Raw genomic sequence first — 14,358 nt, forward strand, 5'->3', positions numbered from 1 at the left:
CAAATAATTATTATTGAAGGTGTTTTAATAAAGGCCTGCATTATAAAATGAGTATTCTTTATCTAGAGTAATCAGTTTTTAATATTTTTTAAATTATAAATCAATAGTTAAGTATTCTTTATCTAGAGTAATCAGTTTTTAATATTTTTTAAATTATAAATCAATAGTTAAGCTAATAAAATGGTGTGACAATAATTTAAAATGTATCTTGTATTATTGAACGGCCGTATTTTTTTTTTAATGAATTTGTCAAATACAAGTGAATCAAGTTTTGTTTTGAACAGTTGAGTTTAATTTTTTCAAGAAGCATTGAATTAATCTCAGTTGTCAGTCAGTCTACATTTTCTGTTGAATCATCTAATTAGTTCATTTTTTAAAAATTGAAAAGAAAAATTATATCAAGAATTGAGGTGTGGCGAATTTTGTTGAACTTATTCATTAATTCAAACCGATTTTATGGTTATTAGTTGTAGTTTTGGCGATCGTAGGCTAGTGGATAACATTTTCACTGTGAATATAATGAAAAGTTTTATGTGAAGTTTTTGGATTCTGGATCAACAGCTTGTTTATGGAGTTCATAAATTAATTTCTGCTGTGTCAAATGAAGGATATGTTATGAAATTTATGGTACATGAATTTTAGAGTTTCCGTTACACAGAACAGATTCAATTAGAAGGTCAAGTTAACCCTCCTGGAAAAATAACTCAACTGAAAGAGCAAGGAATCAAATCTTTTGCACATTTATTCCAAACCTGAGAGTAAAACAAGTCTGCAACAATAAGGTGAACAGAAAAAGCAGAGTCAGCTCCTTTTGTACATTTATTCCAAACCTGAGAGTAAAACAAGTCTGCAACAATAAGGTGAACAGAAAAAACAGAGTCAGCTCCTTTTGCACATTTATTCCAAACAGCTCAGATAAATTTTTGTCTATTCATGAAAGGGATTTTCTCTGCACATCCCCAATTGCTGTATCTCGCTAATCCCAATCTCGAGTTGCCCACAGTAACAATCAAGACTGTGGCATGGTAAAATTTTACTGTAGCAATAAGTTTTATGTTCAAACTTCTTTAGTTTATAACCATTAATTCTGGAGGGCAATTGATATGTAAAATATAATATCTTGAAGTTCTCATCTGTTGATTTCTACCTTTTTGATAAACCAATCTTATCTATACCAAGATATTAATTGACTTTCAACCTCTCTTTCATTGAATACTTTATTCCAATTTTCATGTTGCAGTTTTTGAGTTTTCATACTAAAAATTACCAGTTTCATTGTTTTAGGTTCAGCGTACTTCCTTCTAAGAAACTGCTAAATAAAAGGCTAATTTGTTATGTGAAAGACTAACAAAAATGTTGTCTGTATGCCTCCACTGTCAGGGCTGTTAGGGGGTTGATGCCTGTAATAGTTTGTCAAAAACTGTAACCCAAAGGAACGTCTGGTATGGAAATAGTCTCTATTATGACTAGTAGTAATGACAATAAAATCTGTTCCTTTGAGGTTAGAAAATGGCTCACTCTTATAACCATGGTGACATCATATGAGTACACACTCGCGAACAGGTTAATAGATGTATTTTCTTTCCAATTTGTATCAAAAGTAATAAAATCGAGGTATTTATACCAAAAAGTTTTACATAAAGACACATTATACACTTTAATGTCATGGAATCACCACTATTTTATAAAAGTTATAATTAATTTTAATTGCCTTTTCACAGTATCTCTGTACTTGTATATAAATAAAGAACCTTTGACTTTAGACAAAGTGACATTCAATAGTCAGCGTTTAACAAATTTACAATATTTTGAAATTTTAAACCATTTAATGATTTTTCTTGAATAAGAAAACACTTTCCAAGATCAATAACACCATGCCTTTGTCAGAGTCAGTGTAATTAGTAAAAACCATTAATTACAAATAATATATAAATGGGATCAATAAAAACAAATAAATATACAAACAAGATATCTCACAATTTATTCCTAAACATTGTAATATTTTACAATCTTTAAAAAAATGAGCTAATTTTTTTTCACAATAATAATAAAGATTTATAAATATTACTAAATTATAACTTATACAAAATAATAATTATGATAATACTTATCTGTGTGTGGAATATATAACTTTACTTATAAATACATTTTTTGATAATAAATCACAATAAATGTTTATATCTAGTCAAACAAAGGCAATAAACTAAATATAAACTTTTGAAGAATAGTTTTAAAAATTTGTGTCATTATTTGAGGATTATCTATAAAAAAACATTTGCACCAAAATCCTCTTTTCCTAACCTCAAAACTCTGTTAGTCTTATTTGGTAGTTGAATTTTTATATCAAACTAGTGGGTGAATTTTCTGTCAATTTATCTGTCAGTCAATAAAAATGTTGCTAATCTCATCAATATGGGAAAGAAAGCCGAGTGTTAGGGCTGCTGTTAACCGAAATTAACACCTTAACTTATTTAATATGTTTAATCTGTTTTGAAAATATCTATCACGAGACCCCTAACTTTCATTGTTGCAAAGCTGGACTTCGAATTCCATCATTAATTTATCTGTTATTTTTTCTACCCACTATATATTATGTACAGTTTAAGTCATTTATACAATGATTAATAGAGAAATATCACTTGTATTTAATTTTTCTACCCATTTTTTATCATATTCACAGTTGTACTCATTTATAATACGAAGATAGAGAAAGACTATATTGAAACGGTTTCAAAACTAATTGTTATCAACCACGATTCCATTATTTATCTTGATACATTTCATCTCAATAATCATGCTGCTTCTATAGAAATGCAAGTCTTAAAGCGGGTAAAAAGAAAAACGTTCGATTTCGCTAAACTCATAGTGAATCAATCTTATATTAAATGACTTTTATAGTATAAACCTATTTAACAGTATAAAAACTTTGAAAACTCTTAAGTAAATGCAAAGTCTTACAAAAAATTTAAATATTTAAAAATATACATATTAACTTATATCAAAACAAAACGTTTTTTGAGGTAGGATATTTAACCAGAACGTGGACCGAGTTTGTTCAGCACATTCTTGCCCTCTTCCTGGTACTCCTGGTTGGTGATCCAGAAGTTGGGTTTGTCCTTCATTACCTCGGCCAGGACGGCCCCACCGATGAACACCATGTCCTTCCGCCTTGGAGGATCTTCTATCCTGATCTTCAGCTTCTGTTAACACAATACCACAGCCTTTAAAATAAGATACAAGAATTTTAATTGATTGAGATAAAGAACTGTGATAAAATCTCTGGGAAAAGCTATTTACAACTACTGATGATGCTGTGAAAATACTCAGGCACCAATAAATTGTTGCCTTGACATTTGTAACGTTTTGTGGTACACTAGTCTTCATTAGTGTTTTTTACGTAAAACTAATGGCTGATTTCTCAAAACTTGTATAAATAAACTAAATCTTTTGTTTCTTTATTTGTGACTATTTTTGTTTTCTACTTTGTTAGCAATTTGTCAAAGGTCTTTTCTACTTAACCCTTTGAATGCCAACGTCCGATTTTACCGGATGTTCTCGAAAAAAAAATCATTAAAAATCAAAAACAATATTTTAAAACTAATATTATATTAAATTGTTTGTGAAGAACTGTTCTTTTCAAAATAAATTGTTTATAGTACACCTCCGACCAATTGACTTAAACGAAAATCAATCTAGAACTGACATATAAACATTTTTGGTTGACATGGCTACTGGAAACAATGTGACATTAGTTTCTGAAATGTGTAACTCACTCATTATTGAAGGTCATATAGAATTTTTCAAGATTTATAGACAATTGAATACTCTTTCCAGTGATACGGACAAAGAAAATTATATGATTTTTTATTGTAATGATAATTAGGTTAAAAAATTAAATTTAAATTCTGGAAATTTTTTGATGTAAGTCCATGTTTTTATTCCTAAATTTAATTTTATAGTAACTTTATTATTTTATGTTAATTAGGCAGAGTTTTCAAAGAAAAATTACAAAAAAGTATGTTGATAGCTTATTAAATCATCAAACTGTGAATTTTTTACTGAAACCTTGCAAAATGCCTTCAAAAGGGCTGGCACTTTTAGGTGCACCCAATAAAACAATACCTGGCACTTTTCAGTACACCCACTCAATAAATACTTGGCACTCAAAGGGTTAACATCTCACAAAAGTTATACAAAACATAACGTATCTTTACAGTTATTAATGTAATCTTTTCCATTACATTAGTTTAATACTATACAACAAAATTATTAAAATAACCGAGTATCAAGCGCAGATACACTAAAAGAAAGAGCCACATTTTTATATTACTTCATAAATGTACTGTAAAAATAAAGAAAATTCAAACATATGCACATATAGAATTGTAAAGTCTCAATGATGCGGCTTTACAATTCAATGGCTCTAAATTTAGATATTTTTAACAATTATAGTTAAAGTGAATTCAAAAGGGTATGTTTAACTGTGCTTGATACATAAACATTTATAAGCATAATAATATAAACCATAGTTTGGCATAGATTGTATCCTTGTTTATTGCTAGTTGATTTTTTATGTATACTATTTTGTATGTCGTTTTGAGTTTAATAGTTTGTGTTATGAATACTTTTTACTTGCTTACAAGTGGTAGTTTTTGTTTTTTAGTACCACTCTGTTGTAATTAGGTTTTTTAACTTGTAACTGCATGTAAATAAATAAATATAATAACTGATTTGTTTACCCAATACGCACCAAATCCAAACCCCAAGATTTTAAAATTAATTTTTATTTAACACATACAAGCAAAAACAAAAATTACAAAAAAATATCTAATTTTTTTATTTTATAAAAGCATTGTTACAGAGAAAAAATGCCATAAAAACAAAAATAGAATAACGTTCACATCTGGGTTACCCACATTGAGCTTATCCATGTCGTTGCGCAAGACGCGCTCCAGGTAGAGTTGTTTGATCTCCCGCTCCAACCGGCTGGGCAGTCCCGGGTACATGGTGGAGCCCCCCGAGAGCACAATGTGTTTGTACAACTCAGCTCGGATGTCGATGTGCGCCGCCTGTATCGTGTTGAAGACCAGCTCTGCTATTCCTGGAAAAAAAACAAAAATTCTGTATTCAACGTGTAGATTTTGTAGAAACTCCAACTCAGAAAATATCTAACACTTATAAGAAATTAATGATTGGATTAGGTTAACATTGTTTTGAAGTTGAATTGCAAAAATACATTTCATGTGTTTCTTAGTGAACTTATTGTTCTCAAAATCATCTAAATGTTTCAGTTCCCAATTTTCAATTCTGGCAGAATTTGAAATTTTGTTTGTATATGTTAATGTACTATTTTAAATCCAAAATTTTATACAATATTTGGTTTTAAAATACCATACATGGTTAAAAATATAAAGTTTCAGATGTTTTATTCATAACAATAGATTGCACATTATAAAATGATGAATGCTTTTAACCATTAATGAATAGTTTTTATTACAGTAAATATTATTCAGGACGATTTGTCACTATTTCTTCCTTCTAAAATAATACAAAAATTAAATACGTATTCTAAACATTATTTTTGTTACAACAAAAAATGCTCTGACTAAATTTTCTCCTTCTTTTATGAAAATTGAACACAAAAACCAAGTAGGCATGTGTAATAATAATTAGATAATAAACTGCATAATAAATTAATATTTAGTTACACAAATGTAATAAAATATATGAAGTATTATATAATTCATAAAATAGGAATAATTTTTATGTATTACTACATATAGTTTAGCATAAACCACACATTAGACAACTCAATATTTTGATATTTTCCACAATGTATGATGAAATGCAGCACAATCACAAGTGAATGCATATGCAATCTAACAGATAAACTTTGAACTGAAAGGTTGTAAAATTATAGCATTCAAGCTGTTTGTAAGTCAAATGCTTTATTTTTAGTCATATTTAAAGTATTACAAAAATTAAGTAGATGATCAAGCAAACACTTTTTGTTAGCATACTTAACCCTCAAATTATATTTTCTTCTTTATATAGTAAATCTGAATAAACAAACCCAAATAGACTTAAAAAATAAACTAATAAATTGATCACATAAATCTATAAATAAAGGCATTAAAATGAACATCTCATATAACCAGTTATAACTTCATATATATACAATGGTACACAGAAATGCAGTGCAATCTATCGGATAAACTACGTTGGGCACTAAGTTCAAGAATTCTTGTTTTAAGAATCAGAACAGTTTTGTATAGTTAGAAATGGGCTGTGCATCAACCAAATCAAACGGCTCCACCAATACGCTATAGGCTGATGGGTTAGATTACGCTCAAAAGGGTGGGTGTTTCACTCTTATAAGTAGCTGAATTAATTAACGGACCATTCTAAAGGTCTGGTTTTCTTTTAAGTACTGGACAAGACCTTAAAATTGTGTCTGGTCTACCCGTCCATGTGATAAACACTTGATAGAAACATCCTACAGACTTGATACTTGGTACATAGGTTCTTCTTGTTCCAAGGAAGAGCTGTATTGATATCTTAAGGTCAAAATTGAAGGTAATAAATAATGTTCTAAACTATCTGCATTGACCACGATAGCAATAAGAAAAATCGAGCATAAACAGATTTGTAAATAAAAATAAAACCATACACCATTTTATCGAGCTACTTTGTTGGATTCGTTGATAAGACTGATATATTCTTCGTTGTATCAATTTATTTAAAAAAAGTTACTTTATTGTATCCAAACAAAACTTACAAAGCTTTGGGTGAATTTTAGTTATGACAAATACCATTGTACTTAAATCCAAACAACACTCTTTAATTAAAAATATATGTTTAAACACATTTACTGCACAATGGACACACAAGTACTCTTGATGTATCACTGACAAATGTCCAGGGAGGGGGAGGGGGGACTTGAGCACCGCGTATAGCATCAATGTATCCCACCACTTTTCCAGCCAGAGATTCTATTCTATCAACATATTAAACCTTTGTGCTCATCAACTTGCCATAGCTGTTCTCTGAGTCAACTCAGAGACATTGACAATGGACCTTTCCACCAACATCTCCACGCTACTCTTACGTCCCTTGACGTTTTCCCGTTCAGCTCATCAGGCCACTACGTGTGGTCCACTGTATCACTCAGTAATAATATGGGCGGTGCTGGAAAGTGCTGCAATCTCTTGGCCAAATAAGGAACTAAAGGAATATTTCACTATTTGCAGCACATAACATAGCAAATATTGTTTGGGGGTGTTTTAAATTTGATTGCCAATGCCACTGCCATTGGTACAATTTATTGAAATACTAGTGCATTTGGTGAAGCCAAACATCAAAATTTAAAAATTATTTTATACTCTATTGATATCTGAGACCTAATTTATTTATTTATTTCCAACGGTTTTACCATTTTACAGAAGATTATAGCAAAAGAAATTAATAAATTGAATTATACAACCTAACTGAGACTGATTGTATTTCCATATTACAAATACTGTCAAATTAGGGAAAATGACAGCTCAAATTACATATTGCTTGGTACATTTACAAGAAAACAATAACAATGCAACTAGTACTAACAAAAGTAAAGTAATACAATTTTTGAACTTAAAGCTGTTTAAAAATTGTGAGTGTTTAAGAATTGCTTTTAAATCCCAGCTATTTAAGAGGCTGAAGCCCGTATACTGTCGTTTAAATACAAATCAGTAGGAGGCGTGAAACTGTAATCGTGACCTTGGCCTGTGAGGGAGGTGGCAAGGATTGGCACTGCCACCACTTATCTTTCCCGCTTCCTGACCAATGTTTTTTACGCAATTGCAGACTGGATCCAGCCAGCCCGGCAAGCTGAGAGGATGACTATCTGAGATTTAATTTCAGGTGAGCGAGAGATCAGCAAGTGTCCTCGCGAGTACATAGGGTTAAATATTTCAAACGAGTACACAACTTACCTTGACCCTCCACGTCGATGAGATGCGGCTGAAAGAGAGCTTCTGGGGCTTCAAACCTCTCTCCACCTAGCTTGATAACCCGACCATCTGGTAACTGAATTAAAAAAACAGATCTTCATTGCTTACATTTATAAATAATATCTGTAAAGATCAAGCAACTAGATGATTATCAAATTAATTGACCAAATAATGAAATGAACTCAAACCTCAATCTGAATTGTACACAAATCTGAATCATGACATATGTTCTTATTTGAATTTACTATTACAGTTATAAATGTCAACATGATTGAGATATAAGGGCTATTCAGAAAGTACGGAACGTTTCCACCTGACGTCGCTAGACGTGCTCATGCTCGGCACCTCAGTCAGTGTCTTGCTGTAACAACGGGAATATTGCCACACTACCCAGTTTTTTTTTATCATTCAAATTTGAAATGTGTGATGCAATAAAAAATCAACTGTTTGAAGTGCGGTCTGGGATTTGTTCTTTTTTAGCAGAAAATTTAAAGCCATTAGAAATTAATTGGAAACTATGTGAAATGTACGAGAACAATGTAATGGATAAATGGTTGCATTCAGTTTAAAAATGGCAGAAACAAACATTCATGATCAAGAGAAGAGTGGACGTTCGAGCATTGTGACTGTTGATCTGGTTGCCAAAGTTGACGAAAAGATTCATGAAAACCCGCCTTTTACAATGACTGAGATTTCTCTATGTTGCCCACAAGTTTCATTTCACGGACTTTATTGTTTGACATTTTTTTCGCAGAAAGCTAGGCTACCACAAATTTTGTGCAAGATCGATGCCAAAAATGTTTAAAGATCACCATAAAGAATAGTAAATGGGGGTAGCTTTGACGTTTTTTGGTGGCCTACCACAGTCATGAGTCATGGTGGTAATGGATTTTCAGTTGTTCCCAAAAATGAAGACCTGGCTAGCAACACAACGTTTTGACAACACACGTTGAAGTGGCACTTTTATGGTACATGTCACTGAGTGGCAGAATTCTTGTTTATATCTTTGGCGGCAGAATTATATGACACAGGGAATTTCAAAGCTTGTCCAACGCTAAAATAAGTGCCTGAATCTTCTTGTACTTGGTTTTCTTTTAATTTCCAAAACGTTCCTCACTTTCTGAATAGCCCTCTTAATCAAACAAACCATTAAATTAGACCTAACTTAATGTATTTTTCTCCTTTGTCAACAATACTGTAACATCAATATAAAGAAATTGTAATTCTTCCTCGATAACATTGAATTTATTGCAACATACTTTATTTTATATTGTTATTCTAATGTATATTGTCCAGTAAAAAATGTCTTTTGCCAAAACAATATTCTGAATTTCCTGTCTATTTACATTTTTCAATGTCTTTCCTTTTACAAAAAAGTATCCACAAAATTCCATTGGTCACCAGTAATGTCAATCATAATTACCATTTAAGGATTAGAAATGACCTTATCTTACCTTTGCCACAAAACAACATTATTTGATAATCAGTGCTTTTATGCCTCTATTCGTCTTTTTAACCCTTTGACCTCTTTACTTGAAAAAGTGTTGTCTGATGATAGGGAATTCTTGAATAAACTTAAAAGGTTCCTTATTTTAAAAGAATTCTACAGTATCCGAGAATACCTAGAAGTGAGAAAAATGTTACACTCCATAATTAGTTTACCTTATTTTCATCGTTTTATGGGTAACTCTGTATTTATTTATTTACTTTTATATACTACATAACATATATTATATTGACGATTTGTCCATGCATTTTGATGTTTTTTTGACAATAAATAAATTGAGTTGAGTTGTACATTTGTTGACACTAAAAATCGTGTACCACCATGTGAGGGTTTGTAATGTTTTGTGATTTTTCTTTCAACAGAGTGGCAATTTTGGAAGTCCCATTACAAAATGTTCTGACAAAATCCATTACAATTTTGTAAATTGTTGAATGATGAATAAATTACTTTATTGACAAGACCTAACTCACCGTATAGGGCTCCACCAGCACTGTCGTCTCCAGAGCTAGTTTCTGTTCAGTCTCAATGTTGTAGCCGACGTAACAGAGTTTCTCCTTCATCTGCCGAACGGTCTCGAAGTCTGCCGTGTGGTTGAACGCATAGCCTCCTTAGCAGCAGCAACTGTACATGGATAAACAATGCGGTTACAAAGACACAAAACACGTTGATACGCTAAAGTTTTAGTGTTTTTAAACGCAATTAAAACTTATAAAATACTTAATAGCTTTACAACTTAAATTAATATTGCCTGCAAAGAAAAGAAGCAAGTTAATTTATTTTATAAAAGACCAAAGTAAACAGGTATCAGGACTTTTATTGGTGTTCTTATTTTAAATAACTTTAACGTGACTTGTGATTTGTTGGTTACAAAAATTTCACATTAACTAAACATTTAAGAACAACCAAATTTTACAATATCTGAAAAAAATAGTAAATATGTTTAATAAGTAAAATTTAATAATTATCAATTATGTAAATAAATATTGACTTATTTTGTCACAGTATAATAATGAACAGATTAAAATATGTCTAAATCAAATAATACCTTTGGTATGTAACACCCTGAAATATAATTTATTTTATAATAACAAGTGTCCAGGCCAGGTGATAGTGAAGATTGATAAAAACTTATTTAGACTGTATCAGTCATCTGTCAGTCATTTATTCCCTTCAGGACATATAGATTGAAATCTCTTGAAATTTCCCACTTATATCATGAATATTAATTAAATACATTCCATCTAAATAATATGGGTGAAAAATGCAAACAAATTAGAATTGTTTTACTTAATAATAACAATTATGAATATTAACATGATTTTTAACAATCTTTGTAAATAAACGAGAGATCTATGTAGCCAAGATGTAAGGACTGCGTCTCTATCCCGGGTCACAATTTCAATCCCAAGGAAAGCTAACAACATTTATTATTACTAGAAAACCAATGCACTTCAATGTTTTATGAATAATAAAATGTTACTAAATTTAACTGCAAAATATGCCACATAAATCATACAAATCAATTAGTAAATAATGTAGATGTAAGCACTGCAATTTGCAAAACCACCGAAAAATTATACTTTGCATTATATCAGTTAAAAGCTTGCATATAATTATACACTGATCTTTGTTGCGATCTAGGTGTCAATATTAAGGAATTAAATTTAGCAACTTTTTCTGTTCTTTATATATGTTTATAATCTTATTAGTTTTTATGTTATTAAGTAATTGAAAATTTAAATAATCCGCCCTCTTGAAACTTGACATGGTATTCTAATATTAATTTTTCTCTTGATTTGAGACTGCAAGAACTTGTGGCAAATTAACATTTTGCTGGTTTCTAGGAATAAAAAAAATCAAATTTGAAGCACTTATGCAGACAGTTGGTAAACTATACATTTCTCACCCATATTTACATTAAAATGTTTTGTTTACCTTAACACGGAAAGCAAATTCCAAAAGACCACCAGAGAGTTTGTAAGTACCCTGTAATAAATCGTATAGTTTGTATGAAGAAAGTAAGTATTATAGTATCCTTTCATAGTTTTTTATAAGAGTCCCAATACAGTGAATTTCCAACCAATATTATAGTTTAATTTGTAAATCATACTGGGGCAATTTGCTCACAAGGACAATGTAATTTCTTGTTAGAGGTTAGGAAATTGCTTACAGGTTGTGCACCCCCTTATTGCACAAAGTATTGAATTATTACGTTGTTTAGAACAAAAAATAGTTTTTCTTATAAAAGATATCCATAAATACTAAAACACAACTTATTGATTCTAACCTTAATAAGGTATTTGGTGATGTCACGGCCAGCAATGTCCAGCCTTCGTGTGAGATGTGGCAGCGCGTACTCTTCGTAGACAGGACAGATGTGTGTCACACCGTCTCCAGAGTCCACTACCACGCCACTGATCAGTCCTTGTGCGTAAAGAGTCAACACGGCCTGGTATGGGCAATGTAAGCACCATGGAACTGGTACTGCTCGAACATAACCTACAACACGACGGTAACTTAGACAGGACAGATGTGGTGTTCACACCGTCTCCAGAGTCCACTACCACGCCACTGGATCAGTCCTTGTGCGTAGAGAGTAACTCGAACATAACCTATAACACAATGGCATCTTATACATACCTGACATACATACTGCAGGAGGAATGAGTCCGTTTTTTTAATTGTTTCTTTTGTTATAAGTGTCATACAGGGTCTGACGTGGGGGTCTGAGCTTAGTAACAGATTAGGAAGTAGTAACATACAAGCTCTGACACAGTAAGAATCAAGTGTTTAAAAAAAGTTAAGTGTGGGTTTTTCTTACAGCATAAAATGACAAAAATGCAATTTTCAATACAGTAACATTATGCAATTAAATTGTGCCATCACCTTGGTAAAAGGAGGCTTCATATTTAGGTGGCTTACAAAAAACATTAAAAAAAACATGAAGGCGCATTTTTGTCGACTACCCACCTTTAACGCTTTGTTTGGACAAAAATGAGGCTAAGTTAAAAAGTTTTCTGGACACTGCTGTTCGAGTTTCCACAACATTTTTTAAACTAAACAATAAAACCATCAATGCTGTTTTATTGCAAAAAGTTCCGAAAAGCTTAAACGGAATCTTTACTGATAAAGCTTGAACAGAAATGAGCTATTACTTTTAAGGAGCTTCTGCTGTGTAAAGATTGCAGCAGTGTGATAATGTTCAAGCAAACTATTTTTGAGGACCGTTAACAATTAAGTCTGCCAAAAAATAAAATCATAAAATAAAAATAATGTTTGTAAGTGCGCTTGGACTGTTTTCCCTAAAAAACCGTTTTGCATGCTGAATTAAAAACACAACGTTGATGTAGAAAGAACCCCATTCTAAAAAAAAAAAACAGTATTCATCTATAACCATAATTAATTGAATTTTTAATGCTATTTCTGATTATCAAGCACTGATACGCAACTAAGAACACTAAAGTAAGAAACAGGAATGGACAAGTTACTGTTAAATACACAGTATTTCATAAATGCTTGATCTAAAGCTTTTAGAAACAATCTCAGCTACGAGCTTACTTTCGGTTTAGTCTTATCAGTTTTTCTGACAATAGTTTATTGTGTAGTTTTGTAACAATTAGAGCACATTTTATTACCATTATCCTCCTCACTTAGTAATATGCATACAAATCTAATAAATTAAATCTTACTCCAATTAACGGTAACATGTCTCAAGAATGTTCTCCAAGCAAACTTGATCTTACCTCAATCATTTTTTCCCTGTTCTTGATAGGATTCATTGGTGGTTCAGTTAATAGAATTTTACACTCTTTAGGGTCTATATTCATCTTCTCTGGGCCAAACGTGTAGTCCCATACGTGACACATTGTCTTTCCAATTCCTGAAATAAAACATTAACATTTGTTACATTAAAACTTTATCACTCACTGTTAAATATTAACTTTATTACCTGTTATGTGTCGTGTTATTAGAATACAGGGAAAACATGGATAATTTTTATCTACTTTGAAATCTTGAATAGTTTTAACTAATTTTCTTACCTCAGGAGGGATTACTTCTGGCTGGTTTATACCTTCCAGTTGAACCCACAGTGGGTACAGCAAAAAACCGATGTGTCACTTAAATCTGGGCAACTTATGGCTGTCCAGAAGCGGTACATCACTAACTGCAAATTTTGAAATTCTGGGGAGCAAGGAGTAATTCGATAGGTCTAGTCTACTGCGGGAAATGAATGTTGGAGTTGGTGGGGTTCCCTAAGAGTCAAAGGTTCTTGCCAGTTTAGACATAAGGGTGTGCCACCCCTTGCCTGCTTTAACTGGAGAGGCTAGGTTCAAAGCTGGCTTTTTTCCTAGGGAGACATGACTTGAAATTAATGCCCAAAACTTTTCCTCATAAAATCTCAACAGGAAGTGGCCCCTACTCCCAACCTTACCATCCAAAATATCCTGTCACTCTGAAAGCAGCGCAAAGATCCTTAAAGGACTAGGTGCAATTTTCTAAGCTTCTTGTCCTAAGAGAACAAAAAGAAAAAAACTATTTTTCTAGTTTCTCGAAATTTGTATTACACATAATGTTAGAATAGAATGGTTAATTTAGTTTAATTTTAAACTCAAAACACTCAAATTTATTGGAGATTTTTTAGAGTTTTATAGTGTAAAACGAAAATGTAGATTGTTTTAAATTTTAAGTTTCCAAATAATTAGGTTCACATAATCTACTAGTTATCAGGGCTACAACAGGACAAGATACCTTAGCAAGAGACCCTGAATTTCTACTATTAACCAGCTGTTATAAACATGATCATTTGAATAATACAGTACAAGGAACTGAAACAAATACAGTTTAAATTCATGTGATATT

General features: G+C 31.5%; 1 pseudogene; it reads right to left on the reverse strand.

Annotated features, from left to right (window-relative positions):
• Positions 1–1,956: 1,956 nt before the first annotated feature.
• On the reverse strand, positions 1,957–13,379 carry LOC124364269 (annotated as a pseudogene).
• Between the last annotated feature and the right edge of the window lie 979 nt (positions 13,380–14,358).

The sequence above is a fragment of the Homalodisca vitripennis genome, chromosome 6 (genome assembly GCF_021130785.1).
Source record: "Homalodisca vitripennis isolate AUS2020 chromosome 6, UT_GWSS_2.1, whole genome shotgun sequence".
Classification (NCBI taxonomy): domain Eukaryota; kingdom Metazoa; phylum Arthropoda; class Insecta; order Hemiptera; family Cicadellidae; genus Homalodisca; species Homalodisca vitripennis.